Source organism: Vicugna pacos, chromosome 36 (genome assembly GCF_048564905.1).
Source record: "Vicugna pacos chromosome 36, VicPac4, whole genome shotgun sequence".
Classification (NCBI taxonomy): Eukaryota; Metazoa; Chordata; class Mammalia; order Artiodactyla; family Camelidae; genus Vicugna; species Vicugna pacos.
The window spans coordinates 4,441,425-4,461,726 of NC_133022.1; the positions used below are offsets into that span (position 1 = coordinate 4,441,425).

At 36.0% G+C, this 20,302-nt stretch overlaps 1 pseudogene; it reads left to right on the forward strand.

Moving 5' to 3' along the window:
- Nucleotides 1-12,444: 12,444 nt before the first annotated feature.
- On the forward strand, nucleotides 12,445-13,580 carry LOC140691694 (actin, cytoplasmic 1 pseudogene; annotated as a pseudogene).
- Nucleotides 13,581-20,302: the final 6,722 nt, after the last annotated feature.

A 20,302-nucleotide genomic window follows, 5' to 3' on the forward strand; every position in this document is an offset into this window, starting at 1 on the left:
CCATTCTCAGTCTTGATGCATGTTAAAAACCAGGTATTTCTAAACTTGAGATGTCAGTAATGTCTGAATAATTCACCTAGAAATTCTAATCTAGTTGACGAAAGAGGCAGAGATGTTAGAAAATGGAGGAAGACGTGCCAAAATGTAGAGGATTGGAGAAGATGTTTGCTAAAGGATTTCCAGGAAGAAGAAAGGAGTGTTTCTCTTTTTATATTATTTGAAAATAATCATTATCAAAAAAGAAACCAAAATCAACCATAAACAGGAATGTGAAATGACTGGATGATGATAAGGAATTAGTGAATCAAGCAAGCAAGTCCTGGTGCTGAACGTTCCTCTATAGACAGAGCGCAGTACCCTCCAGGCAGAGTCTCATGTTTGCAGTTTTAAATCAATCATAAAGTCCATCATTTTTTATATTTTTAATTTGGGTGAAAGATAATATTTTGTACTGTTACAGCACAAAGAAAGCTGATTTAAAAATTATCAAAACTTAATGTGAGCTTTTTTTCTGGTTTGCGGAGTTGACAGCTGGGCAAGTGTTTACCTGCACCCACAGATCCTGTGTGATTATTTTTTTTTTTGTCTTTGTTAGGTTTTAAGATTTTTAAGTCCATGCTATTTCTTAGTGTCATACAATCTCCTCAAATCTTCTCATATAATATTAGAAGAAAATAGTTAGAGCAATTTAAGGAATATAAAAATAATGTCTCTGTTAGTTAGGTTTTGTAAAAATACACCTTTTCGAAAATTGAACTTTTACCATGTATCTCACTAACCTGAATTGCATATTTCACTTAATGACCAAAGCTGTTGGTAAGTGTTAGAACTGATTTTATTGGTAACATTTTCTTTTGTAAATTGTATATTGCCATGGTGATATTTTGAATTTTTGTTTACCTTTGGGGAAAATGTATCTTTCAGTGTATAATGCTGCTCTGTTTTTAAGAGGGTTGACATAAATTATAACTGGGAAAATAATTATTGGCCAGGATTTTCTAACTATCTCCTATTTTCTATGCACCTAGTACCACCAACATAAACTCTCCCACAGAATGGGTCAGTTTGATGTCCTGTAATGTAGCGAGAATATCAAGATCCCAGTGGATTAAATTATCACAGAATCAAAGAGCAAATGTCTTGAGCATGATGATGAAGTTGAACCACTATTCCTCTCAGGTAAGAATACAAAGAGTGTGGTACCCATGGTTAATTTGTGAACTGATTTTATCCTTTGATAGTAAGGGTACAGCAGATTCTCTTGCAAAGAAAAAAAATGGCCTGGATGAAAGAAATAAATTGAACAGATTACAGGGGTGGCAGACTGGTGTGGGGCGGATCCAGGAGGAGCCAGGAGCCAGGTCTACCTGTCAGTTCTCCCCTTGAGGCCTGTGGAAAATAACTTGGGGTCCGGCACCCAGCAGACTTTATAGGCAGGTGAAGTTTTAACTTGTGTTGGACCCACTCATAATTTCCCTTAAAGAACACTGTACTGACAGTTTCTATGTGATTTAACTGCATATCAGTAATCATAGAAATCAAATTAAACATAAATATAAAACAGCATCTTATTTTTAATGTGCACTTTTATACATAGGAAAGCGTGTAATGAGAAAAGTAATTCCCATGACAGATCAGCCTCTGGGATAAAAATCCTTTGGATAAAATTTAATCTCCATTTTATATCAGTGTACACATTTGTACATATTTTTTTACTGAAGGACCTTAGAGGGCAACTTTGAAGTCAGGAGATGGCTGTGTTGTTGAATAGTGGACTTATTTTCTTAAAATGTGTGGTTTTCCCATATTTATTCAATTTTCCATAAACCAAGGAAGCATCATTTTAAAAATTTTGAGTTACAGATGCTATTTTTAATCCTTCTGATGAAATTCAATTTTTTGTGTAGTAGACAAAGCTTTGCCCTTCTAAACATCAAAATGTTCTTTAAATTTCCACAAATTATTCATTGACTAACAACTGAAAAGAACAGATAAATAAGTGGAACAGAAAATACAAAGACACCCAAGAATATATATAAGATTTTAGAACTTGTTACTGATGAAATTTCATACAAGGAAAAGATAAGTTATTCATAAATGGTGGAGAAATAATCTATTTACAGAAAAGTAGCTAGATTTTTATCTCACTAGAATAAGTTTCAGTTGTATAGAATAAATTTGTAAACCTACAAAGTGAGAAAAATTTACAGAAGAAAACATAAATTTCTCTTGATACATTTTTATGCTGGCAAAGACATCCCTAAGAAGGACTTCAGAAGCAAGAATTATGGAATTTGATTTAACAACATAAAGAAATTTAAAGCTTTAGATGAGAAAATAAGATGGACAAAATAATAGAAAATGTAATTTTAAAATATTTACAATGCATTTGTAACAGAGATAAAAATTTTTCATTTTTACTGACAAGTTTTTAAATCAATAAACAAAATAACCCTCTACTTTGAAATTGGGCAAAGTACTTTTTTTTCATACCTGTAAGTGCCCAATGGACATAGGGAGAAATATTTAGCATCTCTGGACAAATAAAGAATTTAAAGGAGAAATGAAATACCATTTTCCCTTCACAAAATTTGGGGAGGTGCAGAACAGTGGTACTTACACGGGTGTGTGTGAATATGAAAAGCAGTGGTGTTTATACTGCTGATTCAAGTTTAAGTTGCTTTTGAGTTTTCAAAGAGGCAATTTACTGATTAGTACCACATTAGAATTGTACATTTCCTTTACACATGAATGTTCTTTATACTGATAGGAGACAAATAATTAAACATTTATTAAAGGTGTATAACATACAATTTGTTTTTCTCACGACTACTTAAAATAGCAATATATATAAAAACAAACTCACATAAAGGATTTCATAAATCAATTGCAGTGCATTCAGTATGGAGGAATATTTTACCATTGAAGGTGGCATAGATAATGGATGCATGTTGACCTGCAAAGATGTCCTTTCGAAGATCACTGAAACAAAGGAAAGATCAATTTTATTATATACAAAAATAAGAAGACTATGGTCTCAGCCAAAATTAAATACACAAATGTGATAAAAATTTATTTCCGGGCATTTGCATTATATGTGAAGATTTTCCTTTTAAAAAATGTGTGATTTCTTCAATGAACATGTACAAAAATTCTATAAAATATTTACATTTAATGAAATACTGGGAAAGGTCAAGGATAGGAGTTTTGCACAGTGATAATAATAACTTCTCACTGTGTCATTTTCTTTAATTTGTTTGATGATTGATAACTTTGGAAAACTTTTAGCCTCTTCAGAAGTAAAGAGGAAAAAAAAAGGAAAAAATAGAAAAAGAAAAAAAGAAGGGAATATTTTTATTTCTGCTTATAAATTTTACTAGGGTTATATTTAATTGTATCCTCATGTTTTGGATTACATGAAGCTTTATTATGTATCAAATGTAAATGAGTATATATTAATCATTTTACTTTACATTCTTATGGAATAAAATTATAGTATATGTAAATGATTATTACTATTGCTAAAGTTTATAAATTTTAGGTGTATCCTTATGAAAATAAAATAAAAAATAGCAAATGTAATTTGTTTAATACTATTACAAACGTATAAATCTTCTTGGTAAAAGATTTCTGTAAAATGACTTAACCCTGCAATGTATTTATTCATTCTTTCAGTCCATTTATTCATCATCTGTTACCTGAATACCTTGTGGTAGATCTATTCTACACAGGACCCATCATCTCTCAGAACATCTTGAACTTTAAAAACTCCATATTGACCACTCTGAGCATGAAGAGAATTTTAAAACTGAAGTCTTAAGACTTAATTTCAGTTTAAGCTTTTCCTCCCTTCTTCCAAACAAAAATATGTCTGAAAGTTGGAAATTGTAAAAGATAACCTTTGCCTACCCTTTTGAACATTTAAAATAGAATTAAATATTAATATTCATCATTGGACATTCTGCTTTCATACAATGTATAAATCTAAATATTGAAAAAAAGGAGCAGCCTGATTTCATTGAACGCTGAATTTTCTTGATTCAAGTCTCTTGAGAATTAAAGTAAGAATTACATTTTCAAAAATTCTTGTTTTGTTATTTTAGTTCTCCTTCCCTGTAAAGCTTTTTATGATTTTTCAAACTGAAGTCTATTTGATTTGCAATATTACCTATAAAGTTTTTAAGAATTAAAAGTTATTTAAATGCCACCCATTTGACAATAACTGACTATGATATAGGTCACTATTGCACATACTGTAAGGCAACATGGATTGTATGATACCCATTATTTTACACCCCAATAAGAAATTCTTTAAAAAATGCTGCCAACTCACACATACTGAGAACCAACTAGTGGTTAACAGTGGAAAGATGGAAAGGGGAGAGGACTAACAGGTATAAAAGATTAAAATTTAAATAAGGTACCAGGATATATGGTACAACATGAGTTATATAGCTCATATTTTATAATAACTATAAATGGACTGTAATTTTCAAAAATTGTGAATCACCATATTGCACATCTGTAATCTCTCTAATAATTTTTTTCATCAAGTATACTTCGACAGCAATAAAAATGCAACTGGATACAAAAAGATATTGCAATAATTTGACCAACAGGATAAATGAGAAACAAACAAACAAACAAATCCTACCAATCATGATTGTAAGATGTTATGAATTTTAAATTGCCTTCCCGTGTCAGAGATGTTAAAAGTTGAGAAAATGAGTATATTAGAATGATTGAAGTACGGTGTTCTCTCCAATCCTTAAATTGGCAAAACAGGTATTCTATCATTTTACTTAATTGAAATATTATACTTGTTAAATAGTAGTAAGAGCCATAATTGTATTATCTAACAATAATTGGGCTGTTATTTTGCAAGAAACTCTTCTAAACAATTTGCATAAATTTTCATTGAAGCATTGCAGTGTTGTCCTGTGAGATAACTTTGAGTTCAGCCCTGTTTTGTAGATAAGGAAAGTGAGGCACTGAAATACTAAGTGACAGCTAAGAAGTGACAGTTAAAGTAAAAGTCAGAATCAAGTTGAGCTGAATGTCATGGTCATGCTATTTATATTTAAACAGGTTATTCTTCCGTTAATGTGAGCAATAAATGCTCATAAATATCGTAGTTTCTACACTGGAAAACTAAGTATTTATTTGAAAGGGGTAGGAATTTCATGCTATGGAGTGTTTCCAATTACACGAGTAATGGTTTGTTTGAAACAGTACACACTAGTTTCCTAAAAAGTACTTTCACATTTGTAGGGCTGCCCTCGATTTGGCCATTCATGAGTGGAGACTCTCCTGATAGAGAAGATATGCCAGCTGAGCCTCCGTGATGGTGAGAACAGGGCAGCGCTGGTGGTGTGTGGCAGCCATCCATCCATGCAAGATGGATTCCATGTAATGACTTAGAATAGAAATGATTTGATCTGTTTTAATTATAATAAACTGATGGGCCTTGCAGAATGTTGACTTGGAATTCCTAGCACTTACAGTCTGTTTCTTGGCATGATACAGACAGGCCATGTAGAGCAAAGAAGCAGAGTGTGTGACGATTCTGCTAAAATGTGCTGACCCAAACCTCGTGGACGTCCACGGCAACGCCACTCTCCACTACGCTGCCTTACCTGCAAATATTACATTTGCAGCAAAGCTGCTTTCCTACAATGCCAATATTGAAGTGAGAAACAGGGTATAGCTCCACTAGATTTATTTACAAAATATTTGAAATACAGGTTCTTGTTTTAGCTACAGGTGCTTTATATCTAAAAGTACATATAATGAAAAATAACACTTCAGGTTCTGTTACCATAGATATGATTCCAAAGCCAAGGCCACGGGCTAGAGAACGGTGGTACCCACCGAAAGGACAGAGCTCTGTCTCCCAGCCCCTCTTCTACACTGGAAGGAACTCCTCCACACTTGGAAGTGCCTGGGGAATGGTGGTAGTTTCAGAGCCCACAGAAGATGAAGGCCTGAGTGTAGTGACCTCATACTGATGGCCACCTGGCTGCCACGTATGCCTTGGGGCATCCAGGCTCAGCCAGCTGTAGCTCCTTAGTGGGGCAGTGGCTATATATGGGAAGCAGATGATGGTAAGATGAATCCTCCTACTTTAGCTCTGGAACATCCATCACCTCCTGCTGCTGCAGCCCCGCCAGGAACTCCTTCCACTGGCACAGTAGGTGCAATTTTATGTATTGGAGGCTTGGCCATTCCCTGAGTGAAAATACTAGAAAGGAACTTAATTGTCTAAGTTTTTACTTTAAATAATGATATTGCTAAAAGCAGCATCAGAAGGTACAGCTTTCTTTTATATATTTATGGTAGATAATTGTGAAAACATTGCATTTGTTGCAGGCAAAGTTTTTTTTCAAATATTTTTTCCCCACTCAAGTTTTTCTGATTGATGTAAAAACAGAGGAAAACACAACTTGTGTTGGAAATAAGCTTTGTCTTAACACTCAAAGGAAACAAAAACACTTGACAATATAATCAAAATCTGGCTGATGTGGATAAGTTTCTGTTTTATAAAAAAAATTATGAATTGTATAAAAATGATTTCTCTCTCATTGCCCAAGTCTTAAGAGGGAAAAAGGAAACAGGCTGTGGAGGGTGCATTTGAAATTCTCAGGCCAGTTTGGAAACTGGGCATTTGGGAATTAACAAGAAGAGGTTTTTGGGCTTGATTTTGTTTTCTTTTTGTTTCTGTATTTAGGCAAGCTGCTCTTCAGTTGTCGGGGATAATCATTGTCACTTTGGGGAAGAGAGTGAAGTGTAAGTTTTTGAGAGATCAGTTTTATGAGGACTCTGAGGGAATCATAGTGGGCATTAACAGGTGGTGATTAAGTGGGAAATAAGAGAGCAGAAGCAATAATTAACTGAGATAATGTCCTATTGCAGCAGAAGCAGCCACTTAGATAAATATCTACACTTGGCTCTCAAATCTAGGATGTCTTGATGGGAAGTGAGGAATTCACACATAGTGAAATCAAGTTGAATTGTGAATTTACTAGTTCCTGTTCTATCGCTGTTTACCCAGGACAAGGAAATGCAGTTTTGTTAAGTGACTTTTAATTATTACACTTTTCTTTGCGCAAATCCTCCAATGAGAGGAGAACCCAGCTACGTTGCTTAGAGATGAAACTTAAGTGATTTATTACGTCCTTCACTAGTTCTCAGCTGAAGTTGTGCTGGTGAACCACAATCATCTGGGAGAATTTAGAACAAATTTACAAGCCTGGTCCCTCCCTTGAAGATTTTGATTGAATAAACCTAGTAAGGCCTGGATATGTATATTTAGAAAGATTTCCTTGAGATTTTGATACAACCCTTGGTTGAGAACTATTGAATGGGTAAGTGTAATGAGTGTAAATCCACAGGTCTCAAAATTATGGCATCTTTAGAAAGTGGGAGTGTAATACATGCTACTTATTTCCAGGCTCTCCTTTCCAACCATACAAACCTGATTTTATCCAGGCCTTCTTCTGTGATTGAGAAGTTAAAAGGAGTATTATTGGCAATACCTGTTATCTTGAAGAATAACTATTTTCTTTCCAACCACTGATCACTGATTGGCACTCAGTCTTAGAGATGTGCTTACGGTGAGTGATTTAATAAGCAGAGCCCTTTAAGTATTTTGCAAATTTTGCTACCATCCATGTCATTATATCAACACGTTTTCCCTGATTTCAGTAATAGTAATTCATTAACTTTCTTTTTGTTAAAGATATGTGATGGAATCTTGCAATATATCTGTTAGAGTCACTGAGCACTGGTGTAATCAAAATGACAGTTTTTTTAATTGCAATATAGTTGATTTACAGTGTTGTGTTAGTTTCTGGTTTACAGCAATGTGATTCAGATATATATATATATTAAAATATATATATATAAGTTTTTGCTCTGTTTTCCACTTTGATTTATTACAGGATATTGAACACTGATCTGTACCCTATACAGTAGGACCTTGTTGTTTATCTATTATATATATGGTAGTTTGTATTTTCTAATCCCAAACTTCTAATTTACCGCTCATCCAACCCCTTTGCCCTTGGTAAACTTCAGTTTGTTTTCTGTATCTGTTAGCAGGTTTCTCTGTTGTTAACAAGTTTGTTGATAACATACTTTCGATTCCACACTTTAAGTGATATCCCAAGGGATCTGTCTTTCTCTTTTGAACTTACCTCACTCAGTATAATAATCTCTAGGTCCATCCGTGTTGCTGCAAAAGGCATTAATTCACTCATCTTATGACTGAGTAGTATTTCAATGTATATGAAGGTACCATGGAAGATGGCAATTATAAACATCAAAACCGTCAAAGTTACTAACAGATTGGAATTATTTTAATAATTTACTTTCAGCTGTCTTATTAACTAATTATCCATTTGACTAACAATAAGGGATATTGAGATACAGGTTGTAGTTTAAGTAGGCATTGGAAAGATTCTCAAAGTGGGTATTTTTGAGTCTTTGTAGCAATTTTTATGACATGTTTGAGCCCAGTTTTTTTCTTTAGATATATGATACTAAAGAAAGGAATGGTTTACATCCAAATATTTGCTATATACCCAACCTTGGAAGCACAACAAATATAAAAACACAATTGGGCTGCAGGCTAAGCTCGGGTCCTGGATATGTTCAGGTTGCTTCCACAGATTGAGTCAACATTTAAAATTTAGGAGACTCATGCAAAAATCTGCATTTTGGACTTCTTCAAATAATCAAATTTCATCCCCCTGGAGCACAGGCTACTGTGTGGTCTTCCCTACAGAAGTTACCCCTTTTAAGTGGGGCAAGTGTTCTCCAGTTTGCTGTCCTCACCTGGGACCTTCACTTACATGTGTCACCTACTTTGCCTCTGGAAGCATTTGAGTTTACCATTCCTGTTTTATAGTATATTTTAATAAGTATTTCCAGATTTTAAAGACAGTCTATGTTAATTTACAATCTATTTCATTTCATGGAATAATCTCTTAAGAATGGGATTGAGATTTTAAAATTAGAATTTATAAGTTACTTAAAAATATTTTTTCTTTACATGTACATGTAAATAATCATATTCCCATTGGAACGTCTGTAAACCTGAGGAGGTTGGGCGTGGCTGTAGTTGGATAGATTATGCAGATTGCAGACAGTATGGCATCATTCTCCCCAGCATGTTTCCTTAAAAATGCAATTGATTCAGTAGCTACATGGTTCTCTGTGGAGTCGTGTTCAGAGTGTTCAGAGGAGTATTGGAGCAATAAAGTAACTACAGATGACCTGGTAGACACTGTGATGGAAACAAAAATCTTGGAACCTGTAAATGTTTGAAGTGAGTTTTAGAGAATGACTTCACAGGTAATCTTTTGAAGAAGTCAAGGCGGATTATTTTAAAGAGTGGGAACACAAAGAGCTGAGGCGGAAGGGGCTAATTTTTATATAGTTTATATGATATGTTTAAGTTCAGATACTGCTATAAGTTTTTACATTCAGTTTTCTAATATGTAAATTAGAATTTATTAACAGTTTTTGCTGTTTCACAATGTGGCCTCACTTTTTCTTCCTGTAAGTGAAAACAAAAGGCAAATGGTAGAATCTTTAGTAAAGACAGACATATATACATTCAGTTGATAAACTGGAAAGTTACAATCGTTTATATTCTCTTTAAAAAAACAAAATCTTAGTGTTCCTCTAGAGTAGCAACAGTCAGAAAGGTTAAATTAATAGGATTAACTTAGAATGAACACATCATCATTTAGTTAGAAAGACAATTATTCTGACTGGGTGTCACAAAGAACAATGTGTAGCAGAATTCATCTTGCTTTAGAATAGTGACTGATGTCATTTGCAACCTGAGTTTTTTGATCATATGATTTTCTATTTAGGTATTTCATTTTAGTTTTGTTAGTATGAATTTATGTTAAACATAAATTGATGAATGCTATGTCATTAAATTTTCACTTTTGTATTTTCCCAGCCAAATGTTTTCTTTAGTATGTAATTAAGAACATCATTGTATCCTACGTGTCATATTACTGCATAGGACACTTCTGTTAATTTTCCAGAATCACCTAATGAAACAAGTGTCTCTAAGTTCCTTTATTCAAATTATATTCCGTTACACATTTTTACCAGGTATTGTATAGAGAGAGTATCCAGTAGAAGTTAATTTTATTCTTTCTTCCTTTCTTTCTTTCTTCCTTTCTTTGTTTTTCTTTTTCTTTCTTTCTTCCTTTCTTTGTTTTTCTCTTTCTTTCTTTCTTTCTTTCTTTCTTTCTTTCTTTCTTTCTTTCTCCTTCTCCTCCTTCTCCTTCTCTTTCTTCTCCTTCTTGTTTCTTCTTCTTCTTCTTCTTCTTCTTCTTCTTCTTCTTCTTCTTCTTCTTCTTCTTCTTCTTCTTCTTCTTCTTCTTCTTCTTCTCTTTTCTTCTTCTTCTTCTTCTTCTTCTTCTTCTTCTTCTTCTTCTTCTTCTTCTTCTTCTTCTTCTTCTTCTTCTTCTTCTTCTCTTTTCTTCTTCTTCCTTTTCTTCTTCTTCCTTTTCTTCTTCTTCCTTTTCTTCTTCTTCCTTTTCTTCTTCTTCCTTTTCTTCTTCTCTTTTCTTCTTCTTCCTTTTCTTCTTCTTCCTTCTTCTTGCTTCTTTCTTCTTTTTGGACATCTTTACTTTCAGTTAATAAAGTGATGTCTTCTAGTTAATCAAGCAACTTTGACCTCTCTATTCCATTCCCAGTAACTGGGTTCAAGTTTTCCATGTGTCTCATTCTGTTTCACTCCTCATCATTTTGCTCAGGCTGCCCTTTCTTGAATCTCCTTCATATCCCACTATGCACTGTGTCTGTCTTTTAAGACACATCCTGGTCTTCTTAGCATTCCCAGAACTATGCAGATGCAACAGTCTTGTCTCCTTAGTGCCCATATTCTGTATCCATTTACTTGAGATGTAGAGCCATTGAATGACACTTTCTATGCTGATTTTTTTTGTGTGTCTCTGCCTCTGACCCTAGAGCACAATCCGTCTTTTATTTATAAGGCCAGTTTCTCCCAGGATGGTGCCTATGACTTGATAGATACAGTAAATATTTGTTTTCTTACTGACTGTTTGAATGACCTAGTGTATGACTAGGATATTTTCTGAAGTTGGGTTGTTGTTTTATTTTGTTTCATTTTTATAGAAATCAGCTTCTGAGCCAGAAATTCGGAAACAAGATTAATTATAAAAAAAAATCTTGTGTGTATATGTGGGCATGAGACTGTGGAAAGTGCTCCACAGGAGCCAACAGATTATAACAAATTGACTTCTGTTGATGGAGCACACAAAAATGACACATTCTCTGAGTTAGTGAACATCAATGGAAATTGCAGTGGTTTTTTCTATGTTTTAGTTCTACTATGGGAGACTGTAAGGGCTTCTGAGCAGTGGGGCCAAGATTCTGCATTTCTAACAAGTTTTAAGATGACACATTTTTGCTGGTCGTCAGACCACACTCAGAGTAGCAAGAGGGGAGGCTTGTGTTTAGAGAAATCTTAGAAGAAAAGCAACTGGAGATTTCAAGATACAACCACATTAAGGAAAAGCATGATTTTGTTTTTTTTTTTCTGACTATGTTTATAGCCAGGGGGAGGCAAAGAGTTGAAGTAGAAATGACAGGTGTAAGATACTGCCATGAAGCAGAGAGGAAAATGGAGTGGTGGGAAACGTCCATCAAAGAATATAAAAGGGGAAGAATTAAGAGCACAGATCTAGAGGTACCTTTGAAGAGGAAAGGATACAGTGAAAGGAACGAAGGAGGAAAAAATGGGGCTAATTAGGTACTTTTGGAATTGATGAGGAACCTTGAGAGAACTCCTTTTTGATGATGTCAGTATATTTGCAGTGAAGCAAGATTAGATCATTTCCACTCCAAAGAATTCTAGAAGCAGGGGGTGGGGTCAAATTAGTGTAAACCACATCCACTCCTCATAACTATTAGGCATCATAGATATATGTTGCATTGGAATTTGTTACTCAAATGAATTTATTTCAATATGGAAGCAATCACTTCTTTTAAGGATAGTTTTTTTTTGATAAGATATCTGTTTCACAAAAAGTGTTTTAAACTTTAGGATGATAAATACCAAACCAATGGAATTTTAGGAACAGTAGAAATTAATAGCGATTGTTCCCTAAAAGCTAAAATTGTTGTTTTCAGTCAATACTAAGCTGATTTTGAAATATAAATGGCTTTTAATAGCTAATAATTCTGTGGCAATTAAATTTATTTATTTCCTTTTTTATAATCATATTTCAGTATTTAAAACTATATATATATTATTTCTTATGAGTGTCTTATATATCTTCTTTCATGAGTAGATCGAGAAACTTTAAGCTGACAGCTGAGACCACATCCACTCCACCAGTAAAGGCCCCTCACTGCTCCAGCTTTGCCACCAGGCTCCACCAATACCAATTCAACATGGAAGATGATGTTGCTGTGCTTGTGCTTGTGCTTGTGCTTGACAATGGCACTGGCATGTGCAAGGCCGGCTTTGCAGGTCACGATGTACCCCATGCCACCTTCCCATCCATCGTGGGGCACCCCCGGTACCAGAGCATCTTGGTGGGCATGGAACAGAAGGACTTCTATGTGGGTGATAAGGCCCGGAACAAGAGAAGCATCTTGAACCTCAAGTACCCCATAGAGCATGGCATCATCACCAACTGGGACGACATGGAGAACATTTGGCACCACACCTTCTACAATGAGCTGTGTGTGGCCCCCGAAGAGCACCCCATCCTGCTGACCGAGGCCCCCCTGAACCCCAAGGCCAATCGTGATAAGATGACCCAGATCATGTTCGAGGCCTTCAACACCCCAGCCATGTACTTGGCCATCGATGCCGTGTTGCCCCTGTATGCCTCTGGCCACACCACTGGCATCGTGGTGAGCTCTGGTGATGGGGTCACTCACATTGTGCCCACCTATGAAGGGCACGCCCTCACCCATGCAATATTGAGTCTGCACATGGCTGGCCGGGACCTGACGGACTTCCTCATCAAGATCCTCAGAGAGCGTGGCTACAGCTTCAGCACCATGGCCCAGAGGGAAATTGTGCGTGACATCAAGGAGAAGCTCTGCTACGTTGCCTTGGACTTGGAGCAGGAGATGGCCACTGCCGCCTCCAGCTCCTCCCTGGAGAAGAGCTACGAGCTGCCTGATGGTCAGGTCATCACCATTGGCAGCGAGCGCTTCTGCTGCCCCGTGGCTCTCTGCCAGCCTGCCTTCCTGGGTGTGGTAGCCTGTGGCATCCACGAGATTACCTTCAACTCCATCATGAAGTGTGACATCGTCGTCCGCAAGGACTTCTGCTCCAACACAGTGCTGTGTGGTGGGACCACCATGTATCCTGGCTTCACTGACAGGATGCAGAAGGAGATCAATGCCCTGGCTCCCAGCACGGTGAAGGTCAAGATCATCGCCCCCCCTGAGTGCAAGTACTCTGGTTGGGCGGCTCCATCCTGGCCTCACTGCCCATCTTCCAGCAGATGTGGATCAGCAAGGATGAGTACGAAGAGTCTGGCCCCTCCATCGTCCACCACAAGTGCTTCTAGGTGGACTGAGTTACCTCCCACTGTTTTCTTGACAAAACTGTACTTGGCGCACAATATAAGATGAGATTTGCATGGCTTTATTTGGTTTTGAATTTTCATTTCTTTCTTTTTTCTTTTTCTTCATCCTTGACTCAGGATTTAAAAATTGGAATATTCAAGGTGATAGCATTCAGTTGGATTGAGCATCCCCAAAGTTTTACAAAGTGGCTGATGACTATATACTTAATTATATATATATAGTCTTTATGGCCTTTATCTCATTATAAAACTTAAAATATTGTTAGGATCTATAATAATTTTGAGTTAAACCTTATCCTAGGAATTAAATTTAAAAGATTTCCTGAATAATACTTGCTTTTTCCATTTTCATACCTTCCATACATAATAAAAATTATATCAAGTATTGAATCATATGCTAAAGCAGTTGAAATTGTGAACAATATAGAAATAATGGCCACTGATTTAGATTCATGGAAGGTGTAATCATTTCCAGTGGTTCAAAATTTGCAGTTTCCTATTACCAGGCATTAATGCCAAGATGATAGATTTCTTCTGTCTTGTGATCTCTATGTAATTGACTTCAGAATTTACAATGAAGGAGAGAAGGGGGTCATAGAGTCAACCCAATGGCCGATTAAGAGAATCACCTCTTCCAAGATTGGACCATTGTTGTTAGGGAACAAACAGTAACTTTCTTCTTTACTTGACTTCAGGCTAGGAAATTTGTAAATATTATGAAAAATTATTTGATTCACTCTCATTAGTGGGCACTAGATATAACTGAATGGAAGTAGACAATACATAGTGATATATAACACTATCATAGTATATAATTTGTAGTAAAATTTAGGAATACGTTCCTCTTTCTGGTTTAGGTTAATTGATATTGGCTCCTAGTAATTTAGAGTTTGCCCATTTTTCTGTTATTAATCCTTAAAAAAAACTTTTCATGCACTAGGGGGCACTCACTCTTTAAGGAATTTGATGTGAAACATTTTTTAATGAGGAAGTCTTTGTAACATTAAAACTCACCTCCTCATTATTTATTGGTAGATTTCAGATGTATGAATTGTTTAGTTGAAACAAACAATGACAAAGTTAGATCAGTGAGTTCAAGTTTTTCTCCTACGTTAGTCTAAGGCAAGTTGCTTTTCAATTCTTAGTTTGTGAGTAGCTAAGCTTAGGTTAAGACGTTTGTTAACTTTTAATTATTTCCTAACTTTTCTTTTCCTGTACCTGATTTCTTTTTTGTTTTACAAATAAATGCCCTGACATAAAAAACATCTGAAAATCAAATCAAGCAAATTATCTTCCAGTATTGCATCTTCAAAAACTGCCTCAAGAACCAGGAGTGAATAAGGAACATGATAGAGAGGACACGTCTGTTTATTCAGGGTGTTGCTGTGTGGAAAATTATGAGGACATGTGGCTCAAACATTGCAGAGTGGGGAAATAATAAAAAACTCATCACAAATGAGGTAACATGGAAAATAGGGTAATACCTTCCAATCTAACACATAATATACTTGATTGTGTAGAAAAAGATACATTGGAAGCCTCTGTCTCTGCAGTATTCCAGGCATCTCCTGAACACAAAGAGCCAAGTGTGAAAAAGTTTTTTCCATCTTACTCCAACCCCAAGTCCCCAAAATACACTTGCCAGTTGTCTTCAAAACTTCTTTTCAAAGAAAATAAATTAGACTATGAACCTGAAACGGACACTGAACCTGCTTTTCACCAAAAATGAGGAAAATTTTATAATGATATATAGAAAATAAAAAGTAAGGGACCCAGTAGCTGCATTTGAAGTGAAAGATGACCAAGAGTTTGATATGCAAATGACACAAAATAGGAACCAAAATACCACTAACTGCAAATCAGCCATGGGACTCACACACCTCAGTGTAGTGATCAAAAAAACTTTTGGGATTGTGGCTTGCGCACATGATTCAAACAAAAAAAATTCATGGTATTTCTGCTGTTTGAAATACTTATAAGAAAACCAAACCAATACAAACAGGTTCCAGAAGCCACTCCTTGTAGATAGCTGCGGTGCTAGTAAGTCTAAAATTATGGACCCTGAATTAGAATATATGAGTTCTTCTCCATCGAATCGTAATAGTACATTCAAAGTATATCTAAATGAAGAACTACAGCATTATGTGCAAAAGTTTAAGTGTTAGTTATGCGGCTTACAAATAGAAAAAGAAAATTCAGCTTCAAAGATAGGTGGAGGTTCATATGCTTCCACTTTGGTTTTTCTCATTATCAATGATCTGATCCATTCTGGTCCATATCCGATCTGATTTTCTGTTTGTGAAAATAGCCTATGTATTTAGTGGGGTCATCTAAATATGTAATTGCATAGAAATAGATGGTTTCTGCCATCTAAATAATTAGAAATTACTGTAATATTTTCCTATTTTTTTTGTTTGTTTCTTAATCAAGCTAAGACCCTCTGTCATTCGTTCATATGAACAGGGAAAGTAATTTAGCTGGCTAGCATGTGACTTTCTGAGCCTGAATAAACACTAATGAAATTGCTTAAGAAATGTAACAAATCATTTTTTCCCCAAATCTATGAGCTTAAATATAAATTGGATTTCTATGGAATGAGAAAAACGTGGTGACTGAGAGAAGGCATAGAAACACATATTCTCACTAAACTGATCTGTTTGAAGTGCTTTAGTGAGTGCAGGCTAATCTGCTTTACTAAACAATTGGCCCTTTGAATTCCATCACGGCCACTTTGAGATATTTGTATAAATAAATACATGTGCTCCTACCTATTTTTTTTAACTTTTTTATTGCATTATAATCATTTTATAATGTATCAATTTCCAGTGCAGAGCACAATTTTTCAGTTATAAATGAACCTACATATATTCATTGTCGCATTCTTTTTCATTGTGAGCTAAAAGAAGATCTTGTATATAATTCCCTGTGCTTTACAAGATAATCTTGTTATCTATTCTATATACACCTGCCAGTATCTACAAATTTCAAACTCCCAGCCTATCCCTTCCCACCCCATCCCACCTGGCAACCACAAGTTTGTATTCTATGTCTGTGAGTCTGTTCCTGTTCTCTATTTATGTTCATTTGTCTTTTTTCTTCTTTCTTTCTTCCTTCCTTCCTTCCTTCCTTTCTTTCTTTCTTTCTTTCTTTCTTTCTTTCTTTCTTTCTTTCTTTCTTTCTTTCTTTCTTTCTTTCTTTCTTTCTTCCTTCCTTCCTTCCTTCCTTCCTTCCTTCCTTCCTTCCTTCCTTCCTTTCTTTCTTTCTTTCTTTCTTTCTTTCTTTCTTTCTTTCTTTCTTTCTTTCTTTCTTTCTTTCTTTCTTTCTTCTTTAGATTCCACATATAAGCAATCTCATATTGTATTTTTCTTTCTCTTTCTGGCTTACTTCATTCAGAATGACATTCTCCACGGACATCCATGTTGCTGCAGATGGTGTTATGTTGTCATTTTTATGGCTGAATAGTATTCCATTGTATAAATATACCACCTCTTCTTTATCCAGTCATATGCTGATGAACATTTAGGCTGTTTCCATGTCTGGGTTATTGTAAATAGTGCTGCTATGAACATTGGGGTGCAGGTGTATTTTTGAAGTAGGATTCCTTCTGGATATAAGCCCAGGAGTGGGATTCCTGGGTCACATGGAAAGTCTATTTCTAGTCTTTTGAGGAATCTCCATACTAGTATCCACAGTGGCTTCACCAAACTGCATTCCCACCAGCAGTGAAGGAGGGTTCCCCTTTCTCCACAGCCTCTCCAGGATATGTCATTTGTGGACATTTGAATGATGGCCATTCTGACTGGTGTGCCTTCAGGAACTTTGAAGCTGGTTCATCAAAAGTCTTATGATGAACTCTGGATATATGGGCTGAGAAAATTTGAACAGAAAATCCCAGTTACAACTTTTAACAAATTCAAACCACCCATAAAATTTATGACTATATTTCAGTTTTGGTCCCATCTGTGTTTCACCTCTATTAAAGTAGAAAGGCTGAGGAAGTGCACTATCTCCTCTTTGAATGCCTCTTCTTAGAGCTAGTTTTCCAGTTGGTCAAAACAACACATGAGGAAATAACTACAAATCAGTTATAATAATAGTCACTTTGACTGCATTGACTGTGATTAAAAAGAGGAAACTTTTTATTACATTTAAGAAAACACAAAATCATCTTTTTCTTCATAAGTTGTAAGTTCAAATTGCGACTCATATAACCTAACACTAAATTGGAGAAGATACAGCTGGTTTTCTGGTAAGTTGGCTCAGCTACCATAAGGCACAACCGATATTTACAATCTGTGTTCCTTTGTTTAGAAGGGAGACACTCTGAATGGCATTAGATAAAATGTTCTGAGTGTAGATTTGAACAGGTTTGGTGTGTGTTTTCTATCTTCACTCCACTTTCACTTTGAACCTGACTCCTCCAGATAGAGAGCCTACCTTCAGGTCCTCTTCAGTCTTCCTGCCATCATGCTTTTCTGTCTTGCATCCCAGACCCTCAGAGGTTTTCTCTCAGTGGAGTGATGGGATTCAGCCTGTAAACCAAAGCACGTTATTGAGTAGAAGCATGCAGACTTGGCAGCTGTCCATCAGAAAACCTAGAGCCATGGCATTCACAGAGGGAATTTCATGTTTTCTTAAACAGAGAGGAGTGCATTTTCTGTTTGTCTGTTGAGAAAGTACTTGTCTCAGTAAACAGGGGGATGAAGAGTAGAGAAACTGACTATGGCTTCCAGTTTTAGGGGCAGATGGAGATGCATGGACCAATTTCAGATTGTGGAGCTTGGAGTTAAATGTCTTCTTTGGCACCCCTTTGAGTAGAAACTAATTTTTCTGTCTCTGGATGACACATTAGACCTCAGAAAATACCTATGACCCCAAGGCATTGCCATATTTCTAATGAGATTTTAACTTACATTGACCATCTGAAAAGATTCCTTCACAATGCCTTTCCAGCTGCTCAGCTACAAAAAAATAGATGAGTCACTTTACTAACAAGGGTATTTCCTTAACAGCATGAATTGTGTGGAAAGGGTGGAGGGAGGTGGTGATGAAAAATGAAACTTGATTGCTTCTGTTTGAAATAACTGTCTGATTAAAACAACAGAAACAATAACACCTCCAACAAAGAGGAAAGCATCCTCTACCACCAAAACAACACAATAGTTTTCACTTTGGATGGACCATTTCCTTTGAAATGAAAAAAAAAAAAAAAAAGAAGCAGTGACACCATGGGTGTCCATACCTCAAGATGCATTCAACCTGTAACTTCTGATTACTCAGAAATTCACAGAAAGTAAACCCAGATAAGATTAAGAAAGGCTCCAGGGACTAACAATTGAGAGAATATTTATTTGTACCAAATAGTTGACTGAATAATGAATAACTATTAGCTTAAATTACAATAAACACAGTTATTTAACTGACATCTAACAATTGCATTTTTCTTTTTTCTCCTCCCAAGCAGCCTCTGAGCAGCATCTTCATAGTACCTCATAAAAGGATGACAATGATTCCTTTATCTGAATAGCAGATGTGTTTTTGCTTGTTTGTTTGTTTGTTTGTTTTTAATTTTAGCAAGTTTTTGATCATTTCTTTTGTTTTCTGAGATGATGCTTATTATAATAGAAGTACAGACACTCACAAAAACATTTTCCCGTGTTTGGGCAGAAGTAAAGGTTTGCTTTATCTAGAAATATTTAAGTCTTTCAAAATAAAATAATATTTTTAGACACAGAAGACAAGGTTATAACTCAGAATTAAGTTTCCCAATCCCTGATCACCTTCACCGTCCTCTCCACCTGTGTCCTCTAGGGGTAACTCTGTTGATATTAAGGTTTATCAAGTTACATCAGTTGACACATTAAATTTTTTCTTTTTTTCTTAGAATAGCCCAATAAAGAATAAATTTGTGCTCAGAAAACCACCTTGGACTTTTAGGAAGCAAATCTTTAAAAGATGGACAGGACTTTCTATAACTGAATTTTTTTGTACATACAAGAGCAGGACAGGGCAAAAGGACATATTTGGAGAGAAATGCAGTATAAAGGGGGTATTCATGAGCAGGGTTTAGGATGTTAGCTTTATGGAGAGTAGACAGAACCTGTAGAAAGGCTTATTTTTATCTTGTAGGTGTATCTAAGGTAACAGTTTGCAATATTGCTCTGGAATCTTTTACTCCTTAAATTATTCTCTCTTCCTTCCATCCAATTCAGGGAAGAGGTATGAAAAAGCAGAAAGTAGGAAGAGCTTGCTCATCTTTTGGGCTTTTTAATTATTAGCTTATCTGTTTGATTTTCAAAAGCCCCACAGAGAAGAGAGCAATGGCAGATTGTACAAAGTATTTAACCCAAAGCAGCAGGCAGAGTGGGACTGAGCCCCATACAGCTTCAGGGATGTGTCAGTCTGGAGGGAGAAAGCAATACAGCACCCACAGGCCCCGGTGTGATAGTGGCTGGGGCCTCGGCCGCACCAATAATGGTGAGAGACCGCAAGATCTCTGAGTGAACACGGCTATGTGGGTGTCTGAGGAGATGGGATTCATAGATCAGCTCAGAGAGGAGTCACATGCCCCGCTGTGCTGACAGCAGAGGTGAGCCAGGGGCTTAGAAGGGCGCACATGCATTAGTGCCGAGGGGATCTCTGCTGCTACCTGTATGGGCGAGTGCTTGAGGATCAGAGAGTTCCCACTCCTGAATCCCAAGGCA